Genomic DNA, 22,941 nt, shown 5'->3' on the forward strand with positions numbered 1-22,941 from the left:
AGTTTGCCCATACCGAGCCCACGCCATGAGGGTTGTATCTTCACGTTGTGAGGTCATTGTTTCAGCACCATTTTTTATTTCATTTTTTTCTGCTTTTAATGTGATTCAGACTGCTTTGTGTCTTCTTCTAATGCATCCAAGAACTCAGAAATAGTATCTTCTTAAGTTGATATGGCCATGACATGTGGTTGCTTCTTTTGATCGGGAAATTTAGGTGGTAACCATTCGTGAACTAATGTGGTCAATTTCTCAAGTTGATTCTTTTTTTATTTTTTATTTTTATGGAAGCTTGTGGGTTTCTAATTGTAACATCAGTTGCATCGTGATGTTTTTTAGAAACCACCATGAATCTATGAAGCATTGACTCTAAGTCCACCTTCTTCTCAGGTATTGGTTGTTCTTTTTGGTAAAAGCCATGACCGGTTTGTCTATATTTTTCTTCTGTTTGGTTTTTGTATTCCTCAAACAGAAACCATTCTTTCTTTGACTTTCTCCAATCTTCATAAAATTGCTCCCCACTAGAGTAGCAGACTTGAGCTTTCCTATTCCCATTTTCATCTAAATGTCAATCGTTAGTCAGATGTGGCCCATTACAAATTTCACACCCCACCCGTATTGTGTGTATGGATTTGTCCATCTTTTTCATTCTTCGATCCATGTTACTCAACGGTGGCAAAAAACCGCCATGTCTTCCGAAGCACTATTTCTAATTCCCATAGCTCCGTCTTGTCTTGGGTTGTGGTACTCCCTTGAATGTTTGGAAAATTCTTCGATTAGCTACTTAATTTCAGCAGGATTCTTCTTTGTTAATGGTCCTTAAGAATCAAGGAGTTGCCTTGTCGTTTCGTTTACCCCATCGTAGAAGATTGAGACTTTATGTTGCTCATTTAGATCATTTTGGGGACAATTCTTTAGTAACCCCTTATACCTCTCCCATGCTTCATATAAAGATTCTACCACTTGTTGCTCAAAATTAGCTATGGCTTTCTTGATTTTCGAAACCTTTGATGATGGTAAAAATTGTTGTAGAAAGTCTTTACGCATTTGCGCTCATGTGGTGATTGAACCGATTGGGAGTGCCTTTAGGCAATCTTTTGCTGCTCCTATTAAGGTAACTGAAAGCATTCACAACAACACCATTTCTCGTGGTACATTCAGAATATTGAAGCAATCGACGATGTTATTGACTTCATCGAGGTGTTTGTATGTATCTTCATGATATTTTCGGGAGAATGAAATATCCTTTAGTGCAGAAAGGATGTGTTCCTTAAGCTTGAAGGTGGAAGTAGCGGGAATTACGGGTTGCACAAGCCCTGGACCGGTGTCCTCACGTATTCTCTTCTTGTATGCCTCCATTGTCATGTCAGCACTGTCCATTATGTTGTTTTTGGGATCGCTTTCGGGTTCCCTACTTTTGGTTCTATCTATTTTGGGGTTGTAACCAACTTCCTTTTTGTTAGGAGTCTTCTCAAAGCTTTCGAATGTGCTTTCATTTTTTGTCTTGTAGCTTTATCCTCCTACATACTTGTCCTTCTTTTTATGAAAAGCTGACTCTAGATTGTCAAGTGGTGGTGTCAATGGTGTGTTTGATTTGCGAGTCATATAATACTGAAATAAAAACATAAATGAAGACGCAACAACAAACTAAAACTAAATAAAAAGACCTACTGATTGATTAGCACAACATGGTAATTAGTGCCACCTTGTGGTATAGTACATAAACTAAAACAAAAAGAAAAAATGAAATAAAATCAAAGATATCAAATCTTACGTTCTGAGCTTTAAGAGCTCATGTCGCGAGTTTAGTATTTTAGGGAATTTTAACTAGTGCTAAAAAGTAACTTTTTGCAAGTTTTACCCCACAAAAAGGACCAATTAACCTAATGCAATTAAATTAAAAACTAAAATAGCCGTTTCCCGACAACGACACCAAAAACTTGATGTGTACAAAAGTTATTAGTTATCTAGCTTTAAATTTATAACCTAACTACTTATCTACCAATGCACCTTTAGGCAGTCTACCTAATCGCAAATGGGATAGCAAGAATAGTCGGGTATCAAATTCAAGGAGTGGATTTAGTATACTAACATAACTACAAAAAGATTAATCTAAAAAGCAAACAATAGTTAAAAAGGGGTTGTTATCTGATTTTCCAAGTTCTAAGAAACTTAAGCACCTAACTAAAAACGATTGTAATCAGTATATTAAAAACACTTTCGTCTAGTTTTGAATCCACCTTTTCCTATGGTTAGTTACTATTTATGGATTAATAAAGTTGGTTACCAATTTTTATGTAATTAGCCATCTTGGTCCAATATAGTAATATTTTCACCAATTCCTGTACTACTATGTATGGTCATACACAAGCAAACACAAAATTAATTAGTAATTATAATTGAGCTATGTAAGATTTATCTAAGGCAATTAATCAAACACAATTATGATCACAATTATGTTCTCCAACACAGTTAAGTTGTAACTATTATTACTTAATCTAGATGTGGTCACTCCTAGCTCTAGCAATTTAATGGTCACCAAACTACTAGGTAAGCAAGTTCATGTAATTTAATGGTTACTAAGCTACAATAAACTTGAATTTAAGCAACAAAGTTATAAACAATAACATGCTAGGTAATGATAGTCATACACAAGCATAAATCCAACTTTATAAAATCCATAAAATAATAAACTAAACCATAGTTCTAAGGTTTCATCTAGCTAAACGAAAGTAAACTAGTTTAGCTACTCATAGCTAAAACCAAACACACAAGTTCATACAAAATTTGATATGACTAAATTAATACAAACTGAGTGTAGAGTTATAATATTCAAAGTCTTTATCTTCAATCAAGTTCTCCTTCCAAAGATGTTTTTCGCAGGGTTCTGACCTCCAAACTCGAGTATCTCAGAATATCATTCCTCCCAAAGCTTTTTAAGTCGTATGTTCAAAGGGATTTATATAGTTTCACAAAATCGTGGCTCACGTCACGAGATAGGAGTCTCACGTCGTGAGCTTGGTGTTAATTTGTATCATTCAAGGAATCTGGCTTCCGTGTACTAATTTTTTATAAACTCCTTCGTAATGTCGTGAGAATTGATTTCTCATGTTGTGACTTTGGTTTTCATCTAGATTTCTCTTCTTTTATGCTTCAATCCTCCAAAGTTCTAATGTCTGTCACTTTTGATCCTTAATCTTCAAGAGTTTCATACATTGGCTGCAAAATATAAATTAACTCAATAAGTATCACTTATCTTTGCAATTAACCAAAGTTTTACTTAAAATGTATTAAAGTATTGCCTAAAAATGTGTATAAATATGGTAATATCATTCAAAAGGAATTGTACAACATTACATGTCAAAAGAGGATGTTACCTAACATTTCACAATGTTAACAAAAACATTGTGCACCACATGTCAAAAGACGATGCTACCTCACATTTCACAGTTAACAAAAATATTGTTTGTGGATATAAAATATCACTGAGAAATGAAGCTTGTAACAAAAGACGACCATTCTTCATGGATTTCATCAATATCATCCGTGTAGTGAACTTTTCCACCCCTGACCTAAGAAAAAAATTCATATAATGTTTCAATTATAAAAAATGATCGGTACTTTAACAATTTTTAGTATGCCATATTTAACAAATAAACATAAAATGTAAATTCTGCTTTCTTATTATACCATTATACTCTCAAATAAATGAAAGTGTGTTTGTTTTTTTTGAATATAATGGCATACTTATATCTCAGTTCGAACATGAGTAATCTATTCTATCCATTACATATTGCTATTTACTATTATGGGTTATATGTTGCTATTATCCATAAAATGAACGTATAAGGAAATTGCTATCTCCGGTTCTTTGCCTATCTACTAGATTCTGACTCTAGCCACTATGTAGCCATTAAACATTTAACCTCAACAACAAAAACTAAAGATATAAGGTTTATCTACATCTAGTGAAAGCTATAAGGTTTTTAGCCTTGATTCATGACTGGAAAACCGAATCAAACGAAATTGGAATTGAAATACATGATATAAAACAATTGAAGCAAGTAAATTGATGAATTTCCTTCATGATATTCAAATACATACTTCAAAGGTGTTCTTGAGCCTTCAAAAACCCATAATTTACTTGTTTCAGTTGGTTTTATATCATGTAAATTGATGAACTCCTACGTGATCAACAAATAACTTGCTCCCTAAGTTGGTTGAGGTTGGCATTCGAATTAGGGATACAAAACCCGTAATCTATAGTTTTTATGCCTCCATGGTGTGGTAATAGCTTTTCCATGGTGTGTTAATAGCTTTGACACTGTGTGACAATGGGTTTCCTTGATGCACACGAACTCGTTGAGGGACACATGGATTTTTGGATCCACCATGCCGTGGTAATGCCTTTTCCACAGTGTGGGAACTGAGAATTGGATTTTTTTTTTCTCAAAAATGAAAGTCGTCTAAAATTTTGTCTAGTTTTCAGAACATCTTGAATCTCGTGAATCAGAGTAACAAGTCATGAGATATGATGAAAACACTGGCGAAGGATCAAGCTATCCATCAACATCTTTTTTTTTTGCATCATTTCAGCTCTATTTTTCCTTTTTTGCATCTCAGCATAAATTTTAACAGTAGTTTATCATTTTCAAGAATATTAAGTATAATATATTTAAAAATATAACATTTTAATGAACATATTAAGAAAATGGCCTAAAATATATGTATTATCTTCTATTTATTCTCAAGAAAACTAGATTGTTATTATGCTATATCAAAACTTTGGTCACCAACATCACATAAAAGTAACCCAAATTGAATTCGCCAATTATGTCTCGCCTCATTGCATATATTTGTGTCGAGATCCTTATTACTTTCGAAACTTTAAATACCCACTATCCTCATAAACGTTCCCGACTTATTTTGAATAATACATCCTCAGAAGATTTTAACCTCAAGGTATTTTTGTTAAGTTCCCAAGCATACATATGGTAAAATAACCTAGAAAAAAAGTATAACTTTATTCAACCTGAAGCATTCGGCAATTGTAACTTTGAACTTTTTCTTCATGATTATTGATCGTCATACTTTGTAAGCTTTTATTCACTCATCAACTTTTGCAGAAAAAAAAAATCTTTTGAATTTTTTTCTTTTTCACTTTTTTTTTCTTTTTTTCATAAGTCACTTTTTTCTCTCAAACTAAAAACATAAAAAAAAACATATGCTTAAAAAAGGGAACTTAACCTCAACCTTTATTGGTTAAATTCATTAGTTTGCAGTGCAATGACTTCATAAAATTTTTAGATACATTTCAGTACATGATGCAAAACATTTTATGTCCCTTAAATTACACAAGTTCACATTTTGTCTTGTTATTTTAGTGGAACTCGGAAGCCACAAATATACTATAACATATTGGCTTAACTAAACCTTTAAATTCACAAATCCCACATAACACTAGAAAACTTAGTTCAAACACAACAAAATTTTTAAATTTTCTACATTTTTCTAATTTAGACAATTTTTTAAGTCTTTATTTTTTCAATTATTTTTTTTCAAATCTAGCATGCTGTTTTCCTTTAATTCAATCCCACACCCCACACTTAAATTATAAAATGCAATCACTGTCGTGGGTTGCTTATGTTAGGGGTGCAAAGTTCTCCTTGGTTGTGGCTTACCCTCTTGTGATGTGTAATAGGTTTAGCCTTTCCTATAAATAGGAAGTGAGTGGCTCCTATTTAATGTAAGACAAATTTTTGAGAGATTAGTTTAGTGAGAGAAATTAACAATACCCACTTGTACTCTTACTATTCTAATGGAGCTTAAAATAATTTTATTTACTCTTGATGTTCTTCATGTTTGTGTGATTCACTTGATCTTTACTATTTTGCACATGTCATAATAATATAGCTCACTACAATTGGTATCAGAGAGGGTGTTCTTGAAATTCTCAAGAATTGATCCATGATGACATTTTTGACTTGGTGAATCTCAAATAGGTGTAAGTTGTTCATATTTCAGAGAGTTTTTATTCCAGAAATCAAATTTATTCCTTGATTTGATTCAAAATTAAATTTTCCCTCTTTAGAATACTTGTTAATTTCACTTTCTCTCTCTAGTACTTGGTTCATATTCACTTTCTCTCTCTAGAGAGTTCATTCATAATAACTTTCTCTCTCTAGAAATATCGAAGTTCTTGTGAACATAGTGTATTTGGTTTATGATTATTTGACCATGATGATTAAAGATGTCAAATACAAAGTCAATAAGAAAGAATTTTATGGGTTATTTTTTAAAGGCGGGTTGATTACATGGGAAACTTTGATTTCTTATAAGGCTTGAAAGACGATCATGGAAAATTGATATTTCAACCTCTTGATAAGATTGTTAGTTTGATTGATATTACCATGGATATGTTGTGTTGCTATGGTAATAAAAGGAAGGAAAAGAAAAAGAATTATTAAAAAAAGAATATGTTTCTCTTATTGAAGACCCAAATGATCTTCATGTTCTTGAGTTTGATGAAGATGTTCTTGAAGAAGTTCATCATGTTCATGATATTCTTGATGTTCAAGACAAGGGAATTCAATGTGATTTTCATGAAGATGTGAAAGTTTTTTGTTAAATTGGAGTTCAAACCGATGAATTCTTAAATTCTTGTGATTCGTTCGATGGAATGGTGTCATATAGAAAGCCTTCGATCCAAGAAGTTCAAATGTATCAAACTCCAAGAGATTTGATTCAAAGTTGCAAAGTTGAAGTTGTCAAGAATGATGTTGTTTGTGAATTCAAGACTTCAAGATAAAAAAAAGATGAAAATAAAGAAGAGAATCAAAAATAATAACAATAGGGTTTCTAAACAAAAATCTTCATATGTTGTCTTGAAGCCGAATTCTATGAAACAAATTTTGGTTCCAAAGCAACAATCATCAAATGTTGAAATGAATTCGAATTCAAACCCAAATTTGTTGAAAATTCTCAAAATCGTTATGAAGATGAAGCTAGATCTTTGAAAAATAAGAAAAATGGATTATACAACATGCATTGTGGGTGGTACAATGTGAATATTGAAGATTTTCTTGTTCCAACAAAAGAACCGAGATCTTCCATAATCGATTCGAGTATTGCAAATGGAAAAATAATTATCAAGAAGGTTTCTCTAATTATCAAATGGATTCGAAAAAATTCATGTTGAGATCGATACCTTGTTCTCGAAGATCCATTGATGAATGATCCAGGTATTCTCGAAATTCAATCATAATTTCGATTCATGCTTTCGTTTTTCATTTTTGACCGTTTTGATTCGTTGGATCAAAATTGTTTCAACCCCATTGATGATCAAATAAATTTTTTTAGATCAAGCACCAAAATCAAAATCAAATTCTCAATTTTTTAACTGTTCATCAATCCGTACATTTTTTATCCAAATCTCGATTTCTTACTATTAATTCCATCCACATATATTCAAGCCCAATCCAAAAGTTTTAGACTAGTTACTATTTATCAAGTTGAGCCCATTTCAAAATCCATTTGTCGCCTATTCCTTTATCTCGTATCATTCTTTTTGCATTAGTAAAGTATGTTGTACCTTGATGCTTTTGAGTTCGTACCCACTCATTACGCCCTGCTCCTGAGTATCAATTAATGAAAGAACAGAACGGAATTGAGAGGAATTGGAAGGAAAACAGAGAATTTTGGTTGCTCCTTAGTTTTTTTAAGAAGAGAAGAGAAGAACAGAATGGATTGTAGAGGAATTGTATCGCTCCAAACTTTCCTCCCAAATCGGGAGGAATTGGAGAGAAAGAAACGCATGGAAGATAAAAAGTTACCTTATGACGAAAATACCCTTAGCCTTGATGATAAAAGGATACGCCCCTGTCTTCTATTCTACCTTCTTCGTCATCTAGCCTTCTGCCTTCTCCAACTGGTACGCACAATTTCTTCTTATATACTGTTTTTTTTTTCTTTTTTTGTACACCTTCTTATATACAGCACAATTTCTTCTTATATACAACTTCAAACTAGTTTTTTGGGAGATATTATGTTCTTGATCGTCTTCCTTGTGTTTTATTTTTGGTTATTCTTCTGTACATAATTTCTTTGTATATAATTTCTTCTTATAAACAACAACCTGTTTTCATATTTCTAGTAAAAAGGGTAAAATTGGAAATAGACATCAGCAAATGACTATACAGCAAATTTATTTTTCCTTTCTGCTCACAGTAAGTATATATCAGCAAATGGGCAAAAATATATAGAACTAATGATAACAAACTTTTTATATATTTTCATTTCATTCATGGGATCTTTTGTGGTTTTCCCAGATATACCCTTTTTTAAGCAATTAAGAAACTATAAGTTGGTTTTTCAAAAAGTTCAGTTAACAAATAAGTCTTAAATTTGAAAATTAATTTTTTTTTGTACATGCTTAAGTACTTATTGTTTGTTGTAGATGTATAATTAGACTAAAAAATTAGTTAAAACCCATTAAATTATAGATTTTGTTTTATGAAATTTTATATTTAAGTGAGACAAATGTATGTTACCTATGCTTACAAATGTTTTATTTATTTATTTATTAAAAGTATAAAAAGACAACCGATCTTAATCTATGAAGATGTTCTTAACCTAAATACTTAGTTTAAGGTGATGTGGGTAGTTGTTTATTTATACAATAAAAGTTCCATCACAGTACTAAATAGAATCAAATTTGTTTCTTTAATAACTAAATAGAATCATACATTATAATTAACAAATGTATATAGTTCATATATAGTCCTTATAAAAAAAATAAATATTGTTGTTTATCAATGTTGTTTAAATTTAACTCAAACTATTTTATCATGTATTAGAAAAAGGGATTAGTTCATATATAGTCCTTATGGATACTCCGATACTCAACCCTGCCCATGCTTTAAGAGCCCGACAGTTGCAAATCGTTAACTTGATTTGCTTGTTGTTGACTTTTATTACACAACGTAATATGGCCAACAAAAAGCGGGTTAGGTTACCCACTAGAAAAGTTATTTTACAAATACAAGCTGTATGGGAAGAGTTGCTACACAATCTTTTAGAAGGTGGTCAATGTCGTGACCTTATTCATATGAGTGAAAACACTTTTAGGAGATTGTGTGAAATCTTACAAACTGTAGGTGGTCTACGACGTACGCAACGCATGTCCGTTGAGGAACATGTTGCTAGTTTTTTGCATATTGTAAGTAATTTGCGAACTCGGTTTATCTCGTGGATGTATCCTCGCTCTAGATCAACAAGGAGTAGGTGCTTCCATAGAGTATTACGATCGATTATAGCAATAGAAAGTCTTTATATTCAGCAACCTACAGGTGATGTTGTCCCGAGAGAAATTCAAGAAAGTAGGAGATTTTATCCTTTTTTTAAGGATTGTATAGGGGCAATAGATGGAACACATGTTCGTGTCCATGTGCCTAATAGAGATGCCCCTAGATACCGTGGTCGTAAGGGATACCCGACAATAAATGTATTAGTTGCTTGTACATTTGATTTGAAGTTTACATATGTGTTAACGGGTTGGGAGGGTACTGCATCAGACTCGAGAATAATAAAGAACACATTTACTAGAAATGATAAACTACTAATTCCATCAGGTAATTTATTAAACCAATGTAATTTCAATATCTAATATTTTTCAATAATATTGATTAAGCTCTTTATAGGTAAATACTGTTTAGTAGATGGGGGTTTGCCTCATACGAATAAACTAATGGCGCCATATAGAGGTGTTAGATATCATTTAAAAGAGTACTCCATGCGTGGTCCACAAAATTCTAAAGAGTTGTTTAATCTTCGTCATGCTTCCTTACGTAACACCATTGAGCGAGCTTTTGGTGTCCTTAAAAGAAGGTTTCCTATCATTCGAAGTACAACGGAACCATTTTACTCTTGTGAAACACAATCTGCCATATTTTTGGCATGTTGTATTCTACACAAATTTTTATTAGATGAAGACCGCGGCATAAATCTTGAAGATGAGGTGATGCAAGAGATCTTAAACGGACCACAAGAGCAAGATCGTTGTAATTCAACAGAAACAGATGAGGGTAATAGAATTGCAGAGAAACTAAGGAATTCAATTGCAAATGAAATGTGGGCAAATTATTTGACACATTCAAACAATTAAATTAATATGTAAAACTAGTTTCATTTTGATACATTTTGTTTTCAATTTCACATTGTATTGATGATTGGTTTTTGAGATTAATTATGTTATTTACCCTTCATATTTTTGATTAGTATTATGCTTCATATTGTGGTCTAACAATGTACCATTCTTTAATTTTTATTCCTATGTGCAAAGTCATCATGATCAAACAGGAAGCTGGTGGTAGTGAAAAGGAACAAGTTAAATGGTCAGAAATAATGGATTATGCGTACATCCAAGCGATGATTAAACAACAAGAGACAGACAATAGGGTGAATGGTAGTTTCACACCAACTGCATATGCTCAAATGGTTGAGGAGTTGAACATAAAGCATCAAATGGATACCAAAAGTCATTTGAAGAATCACTACAAAACCTTAAAAAAACATTTTTCGCAATGGTACGATCTGTTTAGGGGAATTTCAATGAGCGGGTTCTCTTGGAATTCGTCTAGTCAACTAATAAAAGAGGAGGAAGAAGTATGGGATAATTTAATAAAAGTAATTGTTCCTTTTATGTCTATGTTATTTTTTAAAAATATTTTATGTTATCGTTTGCAATATTAATTATTTTTGTGTTGTTAAACAGTCAAACCTGAGGCTGCGTCGTTAAGGACAAAAAAGATTGCATACTTCGATGAGATGTTGGTATTATTTGCAAGAGATAGGGCATCTGGTGCACATGCTGAGACAGCGAAAGAAAGAAATGCCCGATTAAATAAAAATGAAAATATTCAAGTTGAAACAATTAAAGAAGTTGATGACATGTTAGCTAACAATGAAATTCATTTGGAGAACGAATATGTTGATCTTGATGATAACATTCAGGATGTTATTCCACCTCCTTTTTCACAAGAACAGTCTTCATGTGCAAAGAAGTGTAAGAGTAAAAAGAGGAAATTTGAAGACGACGAAGAAGAAGAAGATATTAACTCAAAGATAATGAAATCGGTTGATAATGTGGCTGGTGCTATCAGGGAGGGTAATATAATTTTTGATAGAGCTTATCCTCGGGAATATACACAGGGGAAGAAATTTATAGAGAATTGGAGTTGGTGGGTTTGGAACCCCATGAATTACCGAGGGCTCTAAATTTTTTGGCAACAAATCAAGCAAAAGCTCCCGACATTCTTCAGTTGTCCCCCCCTTCAGATACGGATGGGTGTCCTCAAAGATATGATGGGTGCACGTGATTGAATAACCTTGGGTGATTGTTACTGGATTGATCTAATGCGTTTATGATTTTGGTTTTTTTTTATTTTTTTTTGAGTTGTTTGTGGTTTTCGTTTTGCATCTTGAAAACAATTGAATAACATGCGGTTTTCCTTTTTACAATTTACTTTATATTAAAATAAAATTGTTTTGTTAATGTTTTAAGTAGAGGGGAGGAAGGGAGAGTTGGTTTTTTTTGGGGGTGGGGGGTAGGGGGTACGGTAGAATGAATGTGGGGATGTAAAGACTTAATATTTACTCAAAAACATAAAAGGGTATAATTGTCCTTTTTTTTTACTTTCTTTTCTTTCCTTTAATGAACTCGGGAGCACCTAAAATAAATACTTTCTTTTCCTTTCTTTCGAACTCGGGAGCACTGAATACTTTATTATTTCCGTTCCCTTCCTTTTCTTTTCTCTCCTTGTTCTTCCTTTCTTTTCTTTTCTTTCCTTTAATGAACTCGGGAGCAGGGTGTTAGAGTCCAAATAGACATCCTGAGATGTTTGGAATCAAATTGTATTTTTGTGTTTGAATCAAAGTTTATTGAATTTATTTTGGAATAAGTCTGGATGATGAAATGTTGAACCTCGCATCAATTAGTTGATTCACATAAGGTGATATCAATCTGAGGAATTACTAGACCTAATTTCGATTCAATAGGATTTGATTTTGGTGTGTTATTCATTCGATTGTTATAAAATATTCGAATGAGGATGTTCAATTCTAGTTTGAAATAGAATGGGTTCGTTTGGATTTCTAATCGTGAGATCAAATGTCAATGTTTAAGGATGAATGAAAAGCTTCTTTATTAAGGAAGTGAATGGATTTGACAATCGAAAAAGAAGGTTTGAATCAGTTTTGTATAACAAAGTTTGATGTTTGTTATTGAGTGGGAAGGTTTGATTGAGATATTTGATTTTGACTGTTATTGTTTACATCAAGAACTAATTTTGGGTCGTAAGCACTTGAATCGTATTCGACTGTTTGATAGTTGAAAATCATGTTACTCATTATTGGAACGAAAGTTGTTTACTTGGAGTGAAATATGAGTGGAATTCAATTGATGTCCGCTGTTTGAGTCGAATGCTTGATGTTAATGTCAAACAAAAATCAAAAGTGAAATTGATGATTTGGATTTAATTGACTCGAAATTGAATTCGACTCATGTTGTTGTTGTCTGGTATGAAAGTCAAAGCTGATTAAGTCAAAATAAAAGATTGTGAATTTGACTGTAATGGTGTCTTTGGAGTCGAAATTACTTGTAATCAAAATCGGAAGTCAAACACCATGTTGATTTGGAATCGAATGCAGATGTAGTCTTTGGATCAAACATTCTTGGAGTCAAAGTCAATTTTGACAGGGAATTGAGTCGTTTGAGTCGAGAGGAGTCGATTTTGATTTGTAGGTTGTTAATTGATTGAACTAGTCAAAATCAAAGATTTGGAGTCAAATGCCTTGGGGTCAAACAAGCATTGCTTGGTGTCGAAATTGCCTTGACTGGTGTCATGTTCGACTAATCGTATTCTTTGTTTGCACCTGGAAAGCGAATTCTTCGACTCGATGGCAAGCACTTGGAGTCGAAATATATTTTGATTGGGGAAGAAAATAAAATATTTTGATTCGAATACCTAATCTTTTATCTATGTGACATGATTTACCCAATTTCGAATTGGGGAGACATTTTGTGATGAAGTGATGATTTTTCATTTCGAATCCCTGTAGTATCAGAATTTTGACAATTTCTACCAGTTTCGACTTGGGGGTAAAATTCTGTGAAGTGGAAAAATATTTTAGATTCTGGTCCATGCAGTTGATGCGAATTGTTACTTTATGCCCAGTTTCACATTCAGGTAAAGTTTTGCATTTGAAGTTGTTTTGGCGCAACGGGTCCCTACAAAATTTGCGAAGTTGACGGTTATTACCCAGTTTTTGAATTTCTTGCAACTCTCACCCAAAAGTAGAAAATTTTTACAAAATTTGGAAAATTTTGCTCGACTTTTCGTAATTGTTTTTCATGTAAGATTTTCGCAGTTGCTTTTTTTCACACATCGAGGGGGAGTTTCATCAAGTTTATTCCTTGAGCGCTTCTCATCCTTTGTGGTTTTTATAATCATTTGTTGATTATAAAAAGGGGGAGAATGTAGAAATGGGTATTTGTAGCTTCTTGGGTATTCATTTTCCGGATTTGAAGACCAGTGTTACTTTGAGGGGGAATTGGTATTTATCGCTAGCTCGTTTGGAAATTGAAGTTGTGACATCTAATCCTAACTTTGAGGGGGGATAATGTTAGGGTGCAAAGTTCTACTTAGATGTGGCTTACCCTCTTATGATGTGTAATGGGTTGAGCCTTTCCTATAAATAGGAAGTGAGTGGCTCCCATTTTATGTAAGACCCATTTTTGAGAGATTAGTTTAGTGAGAGAAATTAACAATTCCCACTTGTACTCTTACTATTCTACTGGAGCTTAAAATGATTTTATTTACTCTTGATGTTCTTCATGTTTGTGTGATTCACTTGATCTTTACTATTCTGCACATGTCATCATAATCAAGGTCACTACAACTTGTCGATACAAAGCTTGACTTTTTCTGCTCAAACATGTCTAGAAACTGAACATCCTTACTAAAATTGATGGACTCTTGGCAACCAAATATGAGGCAGACAGCTAAACTTCATAGCTCGAGATTGTAAGTGGGGTGTTGCCATGTCGTGGTAAGTAATGGACAACAGCATGGTCTATGGAACAAACTGGAGATTAATCATGTAAAAGGCTTCTTTACAACGCACAGTGAGAATTTGCATGAAGTAGTCTTTTGAAAATAAGCTTTTGATTTAAAAATATCATCAAAACACGCAAATAGGATTGACGTGTTCTGGTATTCAAATATGGGGAAAATAAGTTGTGATATAATGGTAAATTGCTAAAAATAATCGACAAATCGGAAGGTGATCAGGTTCTCGACTAGTCCCTCGTATCAATTTTCTCCCATATGTAGCATTGATAGCTCAGTAGACTCCTCGGTTTTGCTCCATGTAAAATGTGTACCCCAAACTTATTTGTTTGTCCATGCCTCTTGCCTTCTTTTTCATCTTATTTTCCTAAAATACATCAAAACTACAAAAACACATTAAAGCAGTATCTGATAATCAAGACGGAAAACTCATTCAATCACTAAAAATAAAAACCAAAAACTAAAAACTAAAAAAATAAGACAAATAATAAAAATGCAAACGAAATGTCGGGTTGTCTCCCACAAAGCACTTCTTTTTTAGGAGTCATGAGTTGTACTCCTTTTCGTTCTACATTGTATTGGGTGGAGTGGGAAACTCCATGTTCCGTTTCAAGTTAGACATTCTTTGTTTATATGTTGCAACTCTTCTTTTGTAAGCCTTCTTTGACTTTACTTTCTTCTTTTCCGAGCTTTTTCCCTCACCTTCGTTTTGTTTCATTCTCGTTTATGTTTTATCTTTATTTTTTACTTTAATACCGCCCTTCTTTGTAGCACCTTTCTCATTTTCACCCCCAGATGATTTTTCAACTTTTTCCACAATAAGTAATGTAACTTTCCCATTATCATCCAAACTTGCATCGAAACTCCCAAAATTTTGGCCTTCTTTTGCCTTTAAAATTTCAGGAAAAAGATCGGAAATTTTTGGAGTCGGAAAAGTGAAAACAAAAATCTGACAATTCATAAACAGGCTCCCCACATGGTGGGTATTTTCCTCTTTACACCGTTTTGGAGGTTTTGACTTTGTAACAGATCGCGATAAATCATCATGCCCCGATGTGGTCTCATCCTTACCACGTCGTGGTGCATGTTGATCAACTCTATTTTGTTATTTTCTTTCATTGGCTTCCTGACTTCAAAAGGCTTAACGTTTTCCTTATTTTCTTCAGGTTGCAACATTAATTTCACATCATCTTCCTTATTTTATTTTGGAAAAATATCAGAACTTTTTGGAGTCTGAAGCGCAGAAGCAAAAATATGAAAAATTCGTAAATAGGTTCCCAACATCATGGTTATTGTCCTCTGCACGTCGTGGTGGAGATTCTGACTTTGTAACAGATCATGATAAATTATCAGGTCAGGCTGTGGTCTCTTTCTTACCACATCATGGTGCACGTTGATCAACTCTCTTTTATTTTTATCTTCCATCGGCTTCCCGGGTTCATAACACTTATCATTTTCCTTATTTTCTCCGGTTGCAATATTGATTTCACATCATCATCTGTTAACTAAAAGGACTTCGTTTAATCAAATATAAAAGTGATTGACTTGGACCCTAGTCTTAATGTTATCTTCGAATCATAAGTATCTACAAGGGCTTGAGCAATACTAAGGAATGGCCTTCCAAGAATGATGGGAATATCACCGTTTTCTTCCATATCAAGGACAACAAAGTCGACCGGAAAAAAGAATTTATCAACTTTAATAAGTAAGCCTTCTATTAGGCCTCATGGATACGTAACAGATCCATTGGCCATATGGATAACCCTTCTTTCAGTTTTGAACTCTGGAAGATCGAGCTTCTTGTAAAATGAGTTTGGCATCAAATTTATGCTACCTCCACAATCGGCTAGTGCATTCATCTTTGTTGAATTTCCAAACTTGAAAGGAATTATAAGAATGCCTGGATCTTTCATCTTTGTTATTTCCGTTGAACATTGCTTTTTAATAATAACTTCTGAAGCTTGCTCTAATTTCTTTCGATAAGGAGATCTTTGAGAAATTTCATATACTTTGGCATTTAAGTAATTGCATCAATAAATGACATGTTAATAGATAGTCCTTTTACTTTCTACATGAACTTTTTGTGTTCCTGATCCAAAATACTTTGCTTGGCTCGATATGGGTAAGGAAGAGGTGATTGACACGGTCTAACAAATGAGGGATTATAATTTTGCTTCAGGTCCCGTGACATGGCATCTTGGCCACGACGTCATGGTTCCTGGGCATAATCACTATTCTTTTTTTTTTTCTTCTAATTTCGGGCGGTTGATCGGACTGCTTTTCGGTTGGTTCGAGGACCACCATAGGCTCTAATTTGTACTTTTATTCTGTGGATACAACCATGGCATAAGATTTTGGGATTGGCTCGGTGTTACTTGGAAGTGTACCCAATAATCTTCCTTGCAAAAGCCTTGCTATTTGACCGACTTGTTTTTTGAAGTTCAAAATAGATGCTTGCTAATCCTAAAGAGAAGCTTGTTGTTCTTTAAGTGTTGGATCTATGGCATCATGTCTTTTCTCTCTAGCTTCCATGAATCTAATCAACATTGAGTTAAGAGTGGTTATCTTTTCATATTGGACTTGTTATTTTCGGTATAAGCCATACATATGTTGTTGATAGTTCTCTTCCTTTTCTTTCTTGTATTTGTATATCTTCCTCCAATCTTCATCACACATATCTCCACTTGAATAACACACTCGAGCCTTCTTGTATCTATTCTCAACGAATTCACAATCCCTTGTCAGATGTGGTCGGCTACAATTTTCTCATACAACTTGTAATGCATTAATGGATTTCCCCATCATTGTGATTCTTCTATACATGGTGTTGATTATTGCAATTTTCAAAGAAATACCTTCTCGCCCTTCATCTCTACTTGATTTCCCTCTAGTGATATCCTCTCTTGGGTGTTCGGAAAATTCTTCAATTAAAGCCTTGTTAGTTTCTGTTGGAACCTGAAAGTGAACCTCTAGCAATCCCCAATCTTTCATGTTCCGAAGTCAGTTTCAGTTCCAGAGTAGAATTTGGTATGAAACCTTGCATGTGGTCAGGAGTGGAGCTTACATCTGAAAGTCAAGAACATGAAGATGTTATGAATGAAGATCATATCCGAATCAGTGTCCCATTAATACATTTATTATTCTTGTCGTTTAGTTTGATGTAACAGTATATATAGGACTTAGTTTATTTTGTCAAAGTGGATAATCAGACTGTCATAAGTAACTCTTTTGTCCAGTCCTACTTATGTACTCCGGTTTGTATGATGTACTCCTCCTCCTATTTAAGGAGTGTTTAATGACAATCATATGAGACAGATTGCTGCTCAAAAGATAGATATTTTCTCATTTACTTCACTTTTACTTTTCTCTCAAATCAATCTTTAAACATTCTATTTGCTCATTTATTGTCTTTACTTTGATCATTATCATTACTCTCTATTTAATTCTTGAATTACTTTGTTGATTCCCATCTTCATTCTTGACTGGTCTTTCCAGACTTGACTGGAACTTATAACCAGAAGCAGACATTGATCTTAAGCATTAACTCAAGGTTTAAGCTTTCAAACCTTGTCCCTGCACAATCAGATCCTTGTCATCACAATTGGTATCAGAGCTTGAGTGGTTGTCCTTTGAATCCATAAGAACAAATTATCGTTGATTCGAGATTACCTTGGTATTTTGATCATTTTAGTGTTTAGGATAAAGTTCTTCTATATACCACTTTTGTTCAAGATATCTTAACTTCAGTGGCTGCTTGTAATTCTCAACAAATGTACTCAATGGAAATAACAAATAGCATGGGATGCCCTACACGTGCCCCGCTGCTAGTTGTTAAAGAGTATGATCACTGGAAAGTCATAATGGAAAGATTTTTACTTGGAAAAGAAATAGGTGAATCTATCTATGATCTATTAAAGAAGGTCCTCATGTTCCAGTTTGAATCATTTTTAGAGATGCTGCTGCAACTCTCATAGGATAGGATGAACAACATCAAGCACCTCTCACCGTTGATGACCTCGAAAAGCTGCATGCATGTCAATTTGCCTTTTCCAAAATGATGTTTGGTGTTCCACGTTCTCTCTTTGAGCACATCAAACTATGCAAATTGGAAAAAGAGATTTGGGATGCACTTCAAGATTTGTTCGAAGGGTCAGAGAACATGAAGGATAAGTGTCTAACCTCTTTTTTCAACGAGTTCGACACTTTCACTACAACACTTGGTGAATCTGTTGCCTGAGCCTCAAACAGATACCAAATCAGTTTCAACAACATGACTTCTCGTGGAATAGTCTGAACCCCACTTGAATACAACCTCAAGTTCATTAACAGTTTAGGAAAGGGATGGGGAAATGTGAAATCATGTCTTCAGGGTAATTGATCTCTAAAAAAGCCGAAACTATACTAAATCTTTGACGAACTTCAAGGCCATGAATCGAATGTTGCACAAACCCTACGTGAACTCGTTGGAGGTCGTCTTGCTCTATTTAGTTCCTATGATCCACAAACTCCTAGCCTTACTGCTTCGGACCCTTTCTCAGTTGTTGTTCCATATAAAGCTCCTATTCAACCCTCACTTCCAACCATTCCTGCTCCCACCAACAACTACCAATCAACTTATGACCTTATTTATGAAGATATGGACTCTGAACTTCGTTTCCAACAAGAGTTCGCCCTGATTTCCATGAAATAAAATCATCCTTATAAAAAGCCATATCACAACCGTTTTCATGCTCATCATCAAAATAAACCTCAAACTTTCAATAAATCTTCAGAAAATCCTCCATCCTACAATCCTAACCCTCCCTCGCCAACTCACACTTCAGAATCTTCACCGACTCCAAAGCCCAAAAACCCAAGATTTTATGTCACAAATGTGGTCATGCAAACCACTTTGCCAAGGATTGCTTAGCCGAAGTCCCACATAAACCTAAGATCAAGGACTTAGCTTACTATGCGCGAAGAGCTCACGAATTGGCAGAGTGAAAAGGCTTTTATTTCCACTATATCAAGGGATGTGGAAGGGTATTGATCATCTGGAGATGATGATGATGTGACCACTGGAGGAAACATATGTCTTATGGATCGACAAGAAGTTGAATGTGATGAAGGCTACTGGTCATCTGGGTCAGAGATAAATGATGAAGATGCAGAACCAAACTACTGCTACAAGGCTACCAACGATCCTCTTGGCAGAAGCATCGTTCAATAGGTAAAATCTATGATTACTGATAATAATTTTGATTTATCTCTTTGTGAACCATACCTAACCAGATCCAATCGGATATGAACATCATTTACAAAGCCTACGAGTCAGCCATAGAAGCCGGTGAGAAGAAGGAATGTGAACTGAGTCGTCTTAGATTATGTTTTGAGGATAAGAAGTTGAAAATAGAGTCTTTAGAACGAGAGCTTGTAATGTCAAAAGATGAATGTATCATTCTTCAAGACAAATGTGAAATCACTTATTCTAAAAGAAATGTTTTGATTTTTGACTACAAATGTCTTAATGCTAAAATAGATGCTTTGCATAATTCCATTGACATTCTTGAGGCAAATGAACGGATGACTCATAATTTTCGTCATCCTTGGTCAAAAGCTCCTGGTCTCGGAAGCGAGTTTCCGAAACCAATTGTCAGTCCCTTAAGGGAGTTACAAATCTAAGTTTTATGGGAGATGTTCCAAACATTAAACATGCGGATACACCTATCTCTCCATTGTTACCTCTTCCTAAGACTGCTGGCCAATTTGCATCTATAATTCATGAGTTTAAGCTGATAGTTGTCAAATGTCCCGATTCCACGACTCTTCCGCCTCTGACAAACCTGGACCTGTATCGGACCTCAGAACCTCACTCTAGTAATCCAGTTGTAGTTGTTCAAATTTCAAACCACTGTCCTCCTAATAACTGTGTTGTTGAGGAAATAATTCTGGAGGCAACTGGACCTGAGTTCTCTGAGTTTGTTTGGGCATATTTAGAAAGTGATGTTGATAATTCATCTGATTCATGTGAATCAGACTCACAAGTGATCTTCGAAACCAAAGTTGTGCCCATCAAACCTGTGTTTGACAACCCCACTGCTTTTCAAACTTCCAAATCTTCACCTCATTCCTAAAAGAAACCATTTTTGAATAGGAAAGATGTTATTGATCCTAAGGTATAAGCCCGAAGTGCTCACAAAAAGGAAGTTAAGTCGAGACAAAACTCTAGATTCCTTGAGAACAACAAAAAGAGAGTATCTCGGACTACCAACTCACCAACTAAGAGTCACAACACCTTTGCACCCACTAAGATTCTCAAAAGACCATTCAACCCTCCCAATCCAGTAGAACAAAAGAATGTGGTTAGTAATACCTCGAAAAAGTCCATTGCAGATACTCAATCCACTCGAACCAACTCTCCTCAGACTGCTTCATCCGTTTTTATAGCAAAAGCCAATGGTACAATTTTTAAACGTAAATCTCTTTCAAAATCAAGTGAACCATCGAACAAAGAAAGAATTTCCAAGAAAACAATTTGGCAAAAATCTTCAAAACAAAAACTTTTTTGGAAAATAAAAAATCCCATTGATAAAATTGTAACTCTGGAAGACACCACTGCTCCAGAAGTTCCTTTTCCGAGGAAAAATATTTCGAAGTCTCATGTTATTGAGTATAATTATTGGATAGATGAAAGAACCTTGGCTTTCTGTTTGTTTCCTAAGGAATCTCATAACAAAACTTCCAAAACGTCTGTTTCTCTTAAGTTACAACCAAAGCCTAAGACTCTTCCCCTTGTCCTAAAATCTCACTTGGAGCCTAAAAACTCCATAACTCACTAATTTTGCAGCCACTTTGTGCTTCGGAGCAAGAAACAATATGGTATATTGATAGTGCCTGCTCCATGCACATGACGGGGCAGAAGGACTTTCTACGAGATCTTAAACTTTCACCAAATGCTAGCTACATGACATATGGAAACAATTCCAACTCTCAGATCAGAGGTTATGACATCCTTCCAAATGGAAACTTCTCCATTTCAAACGTGGCATATGTAGCTGACTTGAAGCATAACTTAATAAGTGTGGCTCAACTTACTGATGCAAATCGACGAGCTGAATTCTGCAAGAAACACAGCTACATCATGACAGAGGACTGGAAAGAATGTTTGATCAAGTTAAATCGTAACAAGAACATGTATCCTTTTGACATCAACATGATCATTGGCAAACCAAAAATTTGCTTGCTCTCAAAATCTATTCCTGACGTCAGTTGATTATGGCATAGGCGGCTTGCCCATTAAAATTTAAGATATATGAATGATCTTGGTTCCGGTGAAATGGTGAGAGGTTTGCCACTCTTAAAATTTGAAAATGATCATTTATGTGTTGCGTGTGAGTGTGGAAAGCAATCAAAGAAGGGTCATCCTGTTATCATTGAAAAATATATCTCGGATTCATTAGAACTTGTACACATTGATCTGTGTGGACCCTCAACAGTAGGATTTTGCATCATAAAAAATACATTCTTATGATTGTGGATGACTTTACTAGGTTCACCTGGGTCTTCTTCCTTCGGCTCAAGTCAATAAACATCATCCGAACTCATCAACTTTATCAAAGGAATTGAAGTTATCATCAAACTCCAAGTAAGACAAATCCGAAGTGACAATGGTTTAGAATTCACTAATTCCACAATTGAGAACTTCCTCACTAAGAAGGGTATTGATCACAACGTTTCTGCTCCTTACACTCCACAACAGAACGGTGTAGTCGAATGTCGCAACAGGGCGCTTGTTGAAGCTGCTCGATCAATGCTGAATTTTGCAAATCTTCCACTCTAAATCGGGGCTGAAGCTGTCTCACCTGCACGCTTTACTTAGAATAGGAGTATCATTAGTCGACTCCTCCATAAGACACCGTACGAACCCTAAACGGTCGGAAACCAAGTATCTCCTTTCTACACGTTTTCGGATGTAGATGCTTCATCAAGAATAATCATGATCAGCTTACAACATTCCAACCTAAAGCTAATGAAGCTATCTTTCTTGGTTACTCTGCTAAATAAAAGGTTTATCGAGTTCTTAATTGGTGAACTCGTGTTCTCGAAGAAAGATTTGATGTTACCTTTGATGACAATTTCATTCGGAATTCTGGCCCAACCCATGTTACAACCCACATTATGGAGTCCGATGCTCCAGCTCCAGGATGTCCGAACATACAGACGATTTATGAAGTTGACTTTGAAACCCTGTTTGGACCTTTAGAAACAACTCTTGATTCGGAATCTCGAACAAGACAAACCCCATCAACCACCGCTCCGGTCTCTCAAAACATTTCACGTCCGACACCCAGTTTTCCTCCATTTGATTCCAAACCGTTTCAACCTTCTCAGGTTGATGAGGAGAATGGTCCACCTTCCCTTGAATCAAATGTCGATGGATTCCAAGATGCAGCTGCTGAATTCAAATCTAATCCTATCAACAATGATGATGATGATGTAAATTTCTTTGATTTCCCAGCTGATGATGACGTCAGCCTATCTGATTTAGAAGTTCAAGGGGAGCTTCATCCTCAAATTCAAGATATAAAAGGGGAGCAACACAATCCCATTGTTGATATAGGATCTTCTGCTGCTCACGAACTTCCAAAATTACACATATGGACTAAGGATCACCCTCCGAACCAAGTTATTGGAAATCCCAATGCTGGTGTACAAACTTGTTTTGCCACAAGTGTTCAAAATGAATGTCATTTTTTGGCATTTATCTCAATGGTTGAACCTAAATCCATTAAAGAAGCATTAGAACATTCCGATTGGATTACAACCATGCAGGAATAAC

At 34.7% G+C, this 22,941-nt stretch overlaps 1 non-coding gene across 1 annotated transcript; it reads left to right on the forward strand.

Annotated features, from left to right (window-relative positions):
* Positions 1-889: 889 nt before the first annotated feature.
* On the forward strand, positions 890-996 carry LOC145103483 (small nucleolar RNA R71). The gene has a single exon (XR_013706574.1). It is a non-coding gene; the product is annotated as a small nucleolar RNA R71 (small nucleolar RNA).
* The last annotated feature ends 21,945 nt before the right edge of the window (positions 997-22,941 follow it).

Source organism: Lactuca serriola, chromosome 4, assembly GCF_051521515.1.
Source record: "Lactuca serriola cultivar US96UC23 chromosome 4, Lser_US96UC23_V15, whole genome shotgun sequence".
Taxonomy (NCBI): domain Eukaryota; kingdom Viridiplantae; phylum Streptophyta; class Magnoliopsida; order Asterales; family Asteraceae; genus Lactuca; species Lactuca serriola.